General features: G+C 45.9%; 1 protein-coding gene across 1 annotated transcript in view; it reads left to right on the top strand.

Moving 5' to 3' along the window:
* The window catches only part of LOC110552835 (putative serine/threonine-protein phosphatase 4 regulatory subunit 1-like), a 74,490-nt gene extending 68,426 nt beyond the window's left edge, over positions 1-6,064 (top strand). The window contains exons 10-12 of the mRNA XM_060383239.1: positions 283-457; positions 1,193-1,378; positions 2,642-6,064. The gene's annotated coding sequence lies outside the window, so the exon portion shown is untranslated. The remainder of the gene's footprint in view (positions 1-282; positions 458-1,192; positions 1,379-2,641) is intronic.
* The last annotated feature ends 4,890 nt before the right edge of the window (positions 6,065-10,954 follow it).

A 10,954-nucleotide genomic window follows, 5' to 3' on the forward strand; every position in this document is an offset into this window, starting at 1 on the left:
CATCCCTCCTCTGTAGCTGCATTGGAGGCTACTGGTTGGCCACACAAAGGAGACCCCGGACTTAAAGACTAGAAGGAGCAAGCCTACCTATAGGCTTGTCCAGCTTCCACCATAAGCATGGCCTGCATGGCCTTCTGTAAGGCAGTCCTGCCACCAGAATATGGGTGGGGTCCCTTCCGCAGAGCACTGGTAGCAACTATACCGTGTGCAGACCCTGCAGCTTTGCAAAAGTGTTTTCTGACATCAGAGGTACCACGTACTTAGATGTTCTTGTCATTTCAGACATGAAGAAATGTCCTTTGATGCGGTGGATGAAGATGCTGTCCTCCTTTGGTGTCAGTTGGTAACATGTCCCATCAACTCTACCGGATCCAGCTGAGCCTCAAACCAGTGGCCGTTTGGAGGTGGAGCAGGGGCAGGAGCTACTGCACATGAGGGGGGAACACCTAAAGTGCAGGTTTGTACCTTGAAACGAAAGAAAAGGATAAAACCCAGAGTGTGGATCCTTGCGAGCAGCCGCTGAAGCCTTGTTCTCCTTCTGCCGGCATTAACTATATCTAATTAGTTACATTGGTAATCGTTTCTCTCTGAGCTATATCTAGTTAGTTACATTGGTAATAGTTTCTCTCTGAGCTATATCTAGTTAGTTACATTGGTAATAGTTTCTCTCTAAAAACCACTGTGAAGTAGTATTCAAAGTCAGTGAAGCTCAACAAGAAGAGGGAAAGATGACCTCACACTAATGCTTTTGAAGAACTGCTATTGCTCTTTTTGGTACAAAAATGTTTAAGTTTCTTTTGTTGGACCATGCTTACATTCATCTGTCTTATGGGATGGCCCCTTGTGCCGTACAAAGCCCCCTAAATAGTTTAAGTCGTTGTCACACATCGCTCTTCCGGAGACAAGCATAAGCAGGGGATATGTTTGTATTGAGGGAGGCCTCTCTTCAGTGAGAAAGAGCTCCTGAGGATCCCAGGGGTAGCCTTGGGCACAGCTTCCACACCGTGCCGTACACTCAGCTCTCCAGGCTCTCCTCTGTGGCCTGGTTGCCTGCTTTGGGGCAGCTGACTGCAGTCACTGATGTCCCCTCTTGTTCTTGCCTGCTTCCTGCCCCTCTGCTTCACTGGGACAGCCTACATTGCTGTTCTTGCCCTCCTTGCCAGGATGATGATTTTTTTCTCTTGTTTCCCAGGATATAATCCCTCAGCCTCTGCTTGCTCAGTTCGTGTCCATGACTGACTCAGCTAGAGCCCAGGATATAGACACTGACATAGCCAAACCCTGTGCCCACAGCCTTCCTGGGGTGGCCCTGATCCTCAGCTTGCCGAACCGGCACTGCCTGAAGGGCACATGTGAAACACTGGCTTCAGATGCCCAGGTAAAAGGGGCATGTGAGTAGGAGGCCCACGGGCTACGGTGCAGCCTGCCGGCCTGACTTTCATGTGGCTGGGAGCTGCTTTGTTTACTGCTCTCTGGGGAAATGCTAGGAACATTGAATCACACGGGCTTGTGGCGATTCGTGTGTCTGCTGTTGCCCCTAGTGGAAGGTCTGGTGGACTCTTGCCTTCTCCGTTCACGAGCTGGCAGTGATTCTCCGGGATCAGTTGCTAGCAGCCGACCTGGATCCATCTTTAGGGGGTTTTTAAGGGTCTGGCTGAAGTACATGTAGGAGTCCCTAAACACCTAAAGGTAGGAGAGGGCTGCTGTCAATGTAGGCTTTCCTGCAGTCTGGTGGCAGTGAAAAGCAGCCATGTTCTTCTCATCCTGCAGCTGAAATGCATACAGACTCTGAAACATTCATGCCTCTGCTGCTACTTGGACCCTATATGGCTACGCTTCTTATGAAGGGTCCTGGATGGCAAAATCCAGGATTCATAGGAGTGACCTGGCTTGCCTAGAAGTCACCTGTGGAAAGGGGTTGGGCCCAGATGTAACCCCAGCTCTGCACACAGGAAGACCTTTTCTGCAAGTTGCCATAGCCACTTCTGTTCTTGCTTTTTCCCCTTTCCCTTAAAGGAACGATGAATAGAAAAATAAGGGTTTAGAAATTACTTAGGGAAACTAATTTGTAGCATAGCAACAGGGGCTTTGTAGCATAGCTGCCCCAGGGACTTTGGTGGTCACTGACCCCATGCAGATCCTGCCTTTCATGTCAGGTGAATGTTCTCAGCCCCAGGGACTGCAGAGCCACTATCTACTAAACAGAGACAGACCTTCTTGGGTGGGGAAGCACAAGGATTTCAGGGACATGGGGTGGGGAGGGGTGGATGGGTGGGGTGATGTATCTCTGCCAGAGGAAAGGCAAGAGTTCTTCAGTTGTTCAGGATAGGCTTGTACTTGGTGTCAGCCAGCAGCCATGTTAATGTACAGCCACGTGGAGTCATATGTGCCTGGGGTTGCAGGTGGCGGGGTATGAGGGAGACACTAGGCTTTTGGCTAGTGACAGCCTTAAAACCTGCAGAGAAATAAAGGGGGTGCTGGTGTCACCTTGAAGCTAAAATGTATAATGGGGGTACTAGGATCACCTGAAGACTGATGTGTTTAACAAGGGTGCTGGGGTCACCTTGAGTGACATGTGTAACGGGGAGGCTGGGGTCACTTTGAGGCTGACATGTCACTTATGGAGGTGTGTTTCCAACAGTTGCTCCCTGAGAACAAGAGGAGAGAACACCTCCACCAGCTGCAGGAGTTTGTGGTCACTGACAGCAACAGGAACTGGAGAGTTCGATATGAACTAGCAGGGTAAGAATCTGTCTGGGGCCATGGGAGACGACTCAGAAAGAGTGCTTTCCTTTTCTCTTTATAATTGACTTCAGAACCAGCAGTGCAGTGCTCTTTTGGATAAAGAGATTATGTTTTTATTAAGATATAAACGAAATTCCAAAGCTCTGAGTTATATATGTCCCCCTGTCTCTGGGGAGACATCCATTTTCACACGAAGACAGGGCTAGAGTCACTCTGGAATTGAAGTGTTCTGCTGTTCTATAAGGCAATTTATTCGAACCAAATAAAAGATGAGTCACCCACTCTTCAATATTTTCCTGTGACTCGGAGTGGTTTTGCAAAGCCTTCTTGAACATTCTGCGTGCTGCCTTCTCTGTGAGCACATGGTACCTCACGTACTTGAACGTCCGAAGAATATTGAGCAGCGTGGAGGTCTGACAAGGTCCCCCCCAGATGACACAGCTATTAAGTAAAAATGCCCCCCATGCAGCTTCCTTTCATGCACCATGGCTGTGTGAAGCACTCTTCAACCCCTATCTGCCCTCAGTCCAGGGAATGTTCTAGGCTTCCCTGGTTATGAAAGAGAACATGGTTCATTGTCCCCTTTTCCAGGTGGAGAATGTGCTTTACGGGTGTGGAGGATTTTTTTGTGGGGTGCTCCCTTAGGCTTTTGTTGAGGTTCATTTCTGTACCTTTAGTTTTCATTTTTTTTCTTAGCGACAACTAGTCATCTCTCAAATAATTATGTTCCTGAAGAAATCCATTAGGCTTTTGCAGCTATTTAGGATATGATTTGGCCGCTGCCAAACTGGGAGATTTTTTCTTTGCTGTGAACTTTAATCATTATGCTTAATTTGGGAGATTGAGGTTTAGTCATATGTCGTGTTCGCAGTACACTCCTGCATAAACAACTGAGAAAAACTGCCCTGGGCCCGACGAGGAGCCCTGCGCCCCCTGGCGGAGGAAGGGGTCCGGGACCCCTGTGGGCCCGGCCTTATCTCCCATCGCCCCACTTATTGCAGCAGCGGGCCGCGATAAGGGCAGCGCGCGGCCCGTTATTGGCCTCATCCCCCCTCCCCAAACACACACACACAGACGGCGAGACCGATATGAAGCCGCTTGCAGCGGCCGGTTTCCTCTCCTCCCTTTTTCATTTCCTCTGCCCGCGTGCAAATCACACCATTCTCCCCCGCCCAAGCCGAGCAAAACAGAAAGAGTGAAGGGAAAAGACCTAGCGAAAAACCGAGGAGGAAAAAGAGCGAGAGAAAAGACTTAGGAAAAAAGAGAGAGAAAGAAAACACTGCCGAGAAAGAGCAAGTGAAAAACAGCTAGCGAAAAGGAGGAGGGGGAAAGACCTGCCGAGAAAAGGGGAGGGGAAAACTCAAGCAAGAAAGAATGAGGGGATAAAAAGCCCTTCCGTGGAAGCACGAAGGGAAAAAAGATCTAGTGAGGAAGCAGGAGGAGGAAGGAAAACAAAACAAAACAAAACAAAACAAAAAACAAAAAAAACCTAGTGAGAAAGAGGGATGGGAGACCACCTAGCTAGAAAAAGGAGGAAAAATGATGCAGTGGGGAACCGGAGAAGGACCTAGCGAAAACTCTAGGACGGAAAAACCTAGCGAGAAAAGGAGGGAAGGTGAAAAGGCGAGCCCGGCGGCGAGGCTGGGAAAAGCGCGCGAGCGAGCGCTGGGCGGGAATGCAAACGGACTGAAAAGAGCGGGCGAAAACGAGCTAGGGAGAAGCGAGCAAGAAAAAAAGAACGAAAGGGAAAGAGCGATGCTGAAGGCGAAGGAAAGAGCAAGCGAAAAAGAACGAGGGAGAAAGAAGATAGAAAAAAATAATTCGAGGAAAAGAGCGAGGGCGCCGCCATCCGCCGCTTGGCTTTTCGATCCTGCTCGTCCTCGGCGCGGCCGGGGAACTGCAGCCCGTGGCTGCTTTTACGGTGTCTGGTGTTGCAAGGCAGAGTTTTGTGTGCATTTTAAACATAACCGGACACTAAAACCTGAAACCCGCACCCCAAACCCTTATTTTACAAAAGCGCCGGTGCACGGCGGCTTCGGCACGGCGGCTTCGGCACGGCGGCTTCGGCACGGCGGCTTCGGCAAGGCGGCTTCGGCACGGCGGCTGCTCCCGCTGCCGCTGCCGCTGCGCCCGCGCGTGGCCGCCAGAAGGAAGGGGCGCGAATTGCCTAGTAACTAATGTGGCAGGGGTCCCTCTGCTTGTGGTTGCAGGCAGTGGATTCTGATATTGGATCTCTATGTCCCCAGCGATGTTCACGGTTGCCACAGGCACGCAGACAAAATTTCTCAAGGGCTCTGGATTTCTTTCAAGCTAGTAAGGAGCCGGCAGCCTTGCCCGTAGCACGTTTTTTGTTTCTATTTTAACTCCATTATTGTTTGGATTTTTTTTTCCTGGGCTCTATTTGTCATTTCTCTATAAGCCTGGCTTTTAATTTTTGCAGTTAGAAGCTGTATTGCTTCATCAATTTTCAGGATAGCCTTCTGTTATTAATTTTATGCTTCCATACTGGGAACTGTGCAGAAATCTTTTTGTATATGAAACTCTTTAAATAATAGCGTAGAGTTTTTGTTGTTGTTTGTGTGTGTATTTGTTGTTGTTGAATTCCACAGCTTTGTACAGCAATTCATAATGAGCAAAGCCTCGGGCAAAAGAGATGAACCTGGTTTTCACGGCTGTCTCCCAGCTCCACAGAGCACAGTTTTACTTGAAAGTAATGATTTTAAAATTTCTTGATGATATTAAAATTTTATAAAAATGCCTTGTCCTCAAAGGCAACAATTTACTCATTTCACAAGATGATGTGTTTTTAAAACTGGACCCTTCTGCTTGATGCATTTGCCTAAGGTTAATTTCCTTGTTTTTTTTTTTTGTTTTTTTTTTTTTTTTTTTTTTTTTTTGTTTTTTTTTTTTTTTTCCATTCTCCTTGAAGAGTTCTATGTGCATGTATAAAATAAAAATGCCTTGTCCTCAAAGGTAACAATTTATTCATTTCACAAGATGATGTGTTTTTAAAACTGGACCCTTCTTCTTGATGCATTTGCCTAAGGTTAATTTCCTTGTGGTTTTTTTTTTTTTTTTTTTTTTTTGTTTTGTTTTTTTTTCCATTCTCCTTGAAGAGTTCTATGTGCATGTATAAAATAAAAATGCCTTGTCCTCAAAGGTAACAATTTATTCATTTCACAAGATGATGTGTTTTTAAAACTGGACCCTTCTGCTTGATGCATTTGCCTAATGTTAATTTCCTTGTTTTTTTTTTTTCCATTCTCCTTGAAGAGTTCTATGTGCATGTATAAAATAAAAATTATGCCTTGTCCTCAAAGGTAACAATTTATTCATTTCACAAGATGATGTGTTTTTAAAACTGGACCCTTCTGCTTGATGCATTTGCCTAATGTTAATTTCCTTGTTTTTTTTTTCCATTCTCTTTGACGAGTTCTATGTGCATGTATAAAATAAAAATTATGCCTTGTCCTCAAAGGTAACAATTTATTCATTTCACAAGATGATGTGTTTTTAAAACTGGACCCTTCTGCTTGATGCATTTGCCTAATGTTAATTTCCTTGTTTTTATCCATTCTCCTTGACGAGTTCTATGTGCATGTATGTATTATTATTATGACCTGTTTAAACATCTCCCCTGTGTACGCTAGTGAGAACTGGAAGAATTGCTTTCTCTTGGTTATAAATTGATTGTGAAGGTGGACATGAACATAAAAATGCCCCTGTGCTGGGCAGAGCGCTGCTTATAATTGCTTCAGCCGGCACTGTCTCACGGCTGGCGCTGCCTCAGCCGGCACTGCCTCACGCTGGCTCTGCCTCACGGCTGGCTCTGCCTCACGGCTGGCTCTCTCACATTGCTTGCAGGTGGTGGCAATGCTATGGAAGTTGTACTCCCATGGTGCCTGTGCTCTGGGGCTCAGTTTTATCCAGGAGCTCATCTCACGGTGTCGGCCCTGCCCTGAGTCGGTTGGAAGGCAGGCTTTTGCTTGCATCTGCCGGCTTAGCACGGCCACGGAGAATCTGCCTGTGGATTCCTTTCCCTGGCAGAGCCTGGGGATCAATTTACTGAGCCTCCTTACCTTGTAGGAGACTGACCAGCTGTATGAGGTACACTGTCTTGTCCAGGGTCACCCTGGGCATGTGTTCACACCCCAGACATAGTTGGTACCTACTGTGTTTCATCCTGGAGCTGAAATCAGTGACGAGCCCGCAGGCTCTCTCAGCAGACCCAGCCCACTCCTGTCACACTTCATCCAGGGTGTACCGGAGCAGTATGTTAGAATGCAGAAACCCCTTTTCATGCCCCCAGTGTAAAGCTAATGTCACCTTGTCTTCTTGATAATGCCCTCTGCCTAGCACCTGCAGTGACCGGAGCTCATCTTAAATGTCAGCCATTTTGGACACATCTGATTCTCTAGTAATAGCCCCTGAGTATGGAACACGGTGAATCACTGTAGCACACTTGTTAACCTTTAAGGATAATTGTTTTAGGTGAAGCATTAACCCCAGAGAGGTCAAGTGGACCTAACCTTTAAGGATAATTGTTTTAGGTGACGCATTAACCCCAGAGAGGTCAAGTGGACCTATCAGGAACCCACTAGTAGTGGAAAGCCCTGGTTTTGGGGGTTTTGGTTTTGAGGGTTTTGTTCCCCCAAATGTTATTTTTGTCATTTTGGTGTTTCATGATGCTGTCTCCTGGCACCACAAAGGCAGAGGGGATTGTGCGCCATCTCCAGGAGCTAGTTGCCCAGCTGTGCTGACCGCCATCGTTGACGGAGTCTGGGCCCATCCCAGGCCCACAGTTCAGGTCTCTGTGCCTGGCAAACAACTACAGTGAGAGGACTCACCAGCGCCCCCTGTTGGTCCATGAGGAAATAGCCGGTATTTTTCCACTGCACAGCCATCTTTGAAGAAAAACATTGCTGCATCATTGTGCAGCAAATGCAGAAATGAAAATTTTTTTTTTACACTTTTAAATTTTTATCTGGAATTTAGAAAAAATATGAGAAACAAGAAATGATACCTATTCATTTTGTTCAAGAAAAACCAACAAGATTTAAAAAAAAAAACACAAAACCTTATTATTAAAGATGAAGAAAACCCAGGAAAACCCAGTGCAAGGAAAGGATGTTGAAGAGATAGTATACCTCAGAGACTAATTAATTTCCATCTGAGACCAGCTGTGAGAAGAAGGTGTTAGGGTGACAGGGCAGATCTGGAGCGAGACCTAGCTGGCCTAGAGCCTGCTGTGAGCTCTCTGCTGTGAGCTCCCTACTGTGAGCTCTCTGCTGTGAGCTCCCTACTGTGAGCTCCCTGCCAGTGGCCTGGGCAGAGCAGCCTCCATGCAGTGAAGTGTGCCTTCCCCTCCTGTGCTGCCCCATGCTGTCTGACCTGATGCAGTCCAACCGTGTAGAACACGCTGACACCCAGAGCCTACTCGATGATCCTTAGATGCCATCGCCATGATGCCAACCCACCATGACACCAACTTCCCTTAGAGGGAACACCCGGAGGACCCAGAATCCATACACCTGGCTGAAGTCCCCACTCATTTGTTTGTCCTGAGACCTTCAATGCCACCACCATACTGGAACAGAATTTCCTCACTCAAAAAAAAAACAAGTCTAGTTTTGCTGTCCAGGGCCAGTTGTGAGAAGGAAGGAAGGAATATCTCATACACACTGCAGGCTGAGGAGCAGGGCACAGAGTCCACTCTGTGCCCAGGTAGATGTGACCAGCTTTCAGAGGCCCGAGTCTGGGCCAGCATCTGGGTTTCCCTGGCAGCCAGTCCCTGTCTTAGAGGCAGGCTTCTGAACAAATTGTTACCTGCAGGTGTGTACAGTATGGTGGCATTGTGTTAGGGGACAAGTACAGAGAATTAGCCACTGTACAGTTAGGAAACCAGGTTCAGAACAGCTAACCAACTTACCTGAGGCACAAAGGGACCAGTTTAAGTTTTGAACCTATACCTGCTGGCTCCAAAACCTGCATTTTTCCTCTAGATCTTGGTCAGTCATTCTGTGGAAGTGAATTATAAATATTAGCCACTGTTTATAACTAAATTCAGTTCTTGAAATTTAAAAGTAAACACACATACACACACAAACATCCCCCACGTCCCCCCACACTTTTAGAACCTATAGTTTCTGAAGTAAATGTCTTTAGAATTACAGATGTATGTGTGCTTTGAAGATCTTGAAGAAGCCCCTGTGGCTCTCATCTCTGCAGGCTGGAGTGAGTGAAGAAGCTGTTCCTGTGGGCTTGTTTGTGGAACACTTGCTTCCCAGCCTCCTGAGCCTGGTGGTGGATCCTGTGCCACATCCGAGGGTCCTTCTGGCCAAAACCCTGTGGCAGACACTGCTGGAGAAGGGTGTGTGGGCCTTGTTGGCTTCTCCGTGAACCCTAGCTGTGACAGGTGGCAGCTAGGCTCTCAAGGAATTATAGCAGACTGAATAGTAGCACATTGGAAATACAAGACAGCTGAAGAGATGAATATAATTCTGTTTTTTAAGCAAGGATACAGCAGATACAAACTGTCACACAACTTTCTAGGTCGTTCATCAGTTCCAGTTATGATCTGAAAGGAAGCCAAAGTTCATCTCAAAGCTACTGCAGTATGATACAGAATGTAAGCTGTGTGTCTATGCTAGCTTGTTTCTCCACCATAGTGTGGGCCCATTTGTTCATTTCTAGCCTTGTTCCTTCCCTGTTCCCTACACATGCCAGTTCTTGTGAACTGCACAACAAGATGCATTTAAAGGTGTAGTTGCTTTAACTTTTAAAGCAGGTGTCACTACTAACAGTCACCATTAAAATCTCAGAAATAATTTTGTAATAAGGCATTTTATCATCTGAAAGGACTTAGGAATGTGGCTATCCTTGGAAATTTTATCCAGTGTCTTGACATGTGGCTCAAAAGACAACAAAACTGGATATGTTCTAGAACACAGTTCATGGCACATGTAACTAACTTTTTTCTCCTTAGCATATTTTAGAAATGTTGAGAACCATCATCTTGAAGTTGTTGAAGTAACTCTTTTGACTCTGCAGCCTGACCAAGATGTTTCATTCTTCGCTTCCTCGGAATCAAAGATGCAGAATGCTCTAGATACCACTAGAAAACTAGAACTACTACCCTGTGATGAGTACATGGGGATGTCTTTGATGCACACTTAAAGAAGATCCAGTTGTATTAGACTTTTGGAAGAGGCTTATCTCAGGGGATGGGGCAGCCCAGTGCTTCCCACCTCCTTGCAGACCTAATCAGTGGAAGTTTGTAGAAAGGTTGTGGGTCCAGACACCAATGGCTGTCAGGGCTTCCTCACTATCAGCTGTGATCAGCAGTTAGTTAGTTAGTTAGTTAGTTAGTTAGTTTTTGAGAAAGTGTTTTTAAAAATCTTCCCTCAGAGCCTGGTACAGTTGCTCATATCTATAATTCCAGCACCTGGAAGACTTGGGTAAGATCAAAAGTTCAAGGCCAATACAGAAAATTCTAGGTCTGTCTGAGTTATATAACAAAACCTTGTTCCAAGAAACCAAACATAAATGCAGCTCCCCTTGCTAATAAAGTAATTTAGTAGAAGTTTCTAAGTATTCTCTGGGCTTGCTGCCCTAATCCTCTCTGGAAAAAAAAAATGGAGTTTATGGCATTGTATTTCATCTCCAACTGAAATAGCATACATATGTAAATAACTTGACAGGAAGAAGATACATGGATGTAACATTAGCCTCTATCAGTCATTTGAAGTTGTGTCCTGCTTTGGAATTGCTGCAGATACAGCTCATTTTGTTGACCTTTGAACAATATCCTTATAAAAGCAGGTGGGTAAAGAACGGTTACCCTCCATTATGTGGCCCCACTTTGGTATTGTACTTTTGTTATAAACTGCTGTACCTGGAATGTTTCTTCCAGCCCTCACCCTTCTTCCATTTCAGAAACTTTGGAAATGTGTGTTGGTCTTTGAGGGCAGCTAGAGTTTTAAGGTTGTTTCAATGTGGACATGTCCAAGGACTCAGGTAGGGGTGGGGGCAGGGGCTGACTGCTGAGATGCAAAGGAATTGGTTATATTTTAGGCAAGAAAGGAAGGAAGGAAAGAAAAAACATACTTTCAACCTGAACTTCCTACAAATACTGTTGATTTAGGGAGTTAAGTTATGTATTCTTTACATAGGCTTAAATACAAAGAACTTAGATGTCCTACTTTTGAAT

Source organism: Meriones unguiculatus, chromosome 4 (genome assembly GCF_030254825.1).
Source record: "Meriones unguiculatus strain TT.TT164.6M chromosome 4, Bangor_MerUng_6.1, whole genome shotgun sequence".
NCBI classification, from domain to species: Eukaryota; Metazoa; Chordata; class Mammalia; order Rodentia; family Muridae; genus Meriones; species Meriones unguiculatus.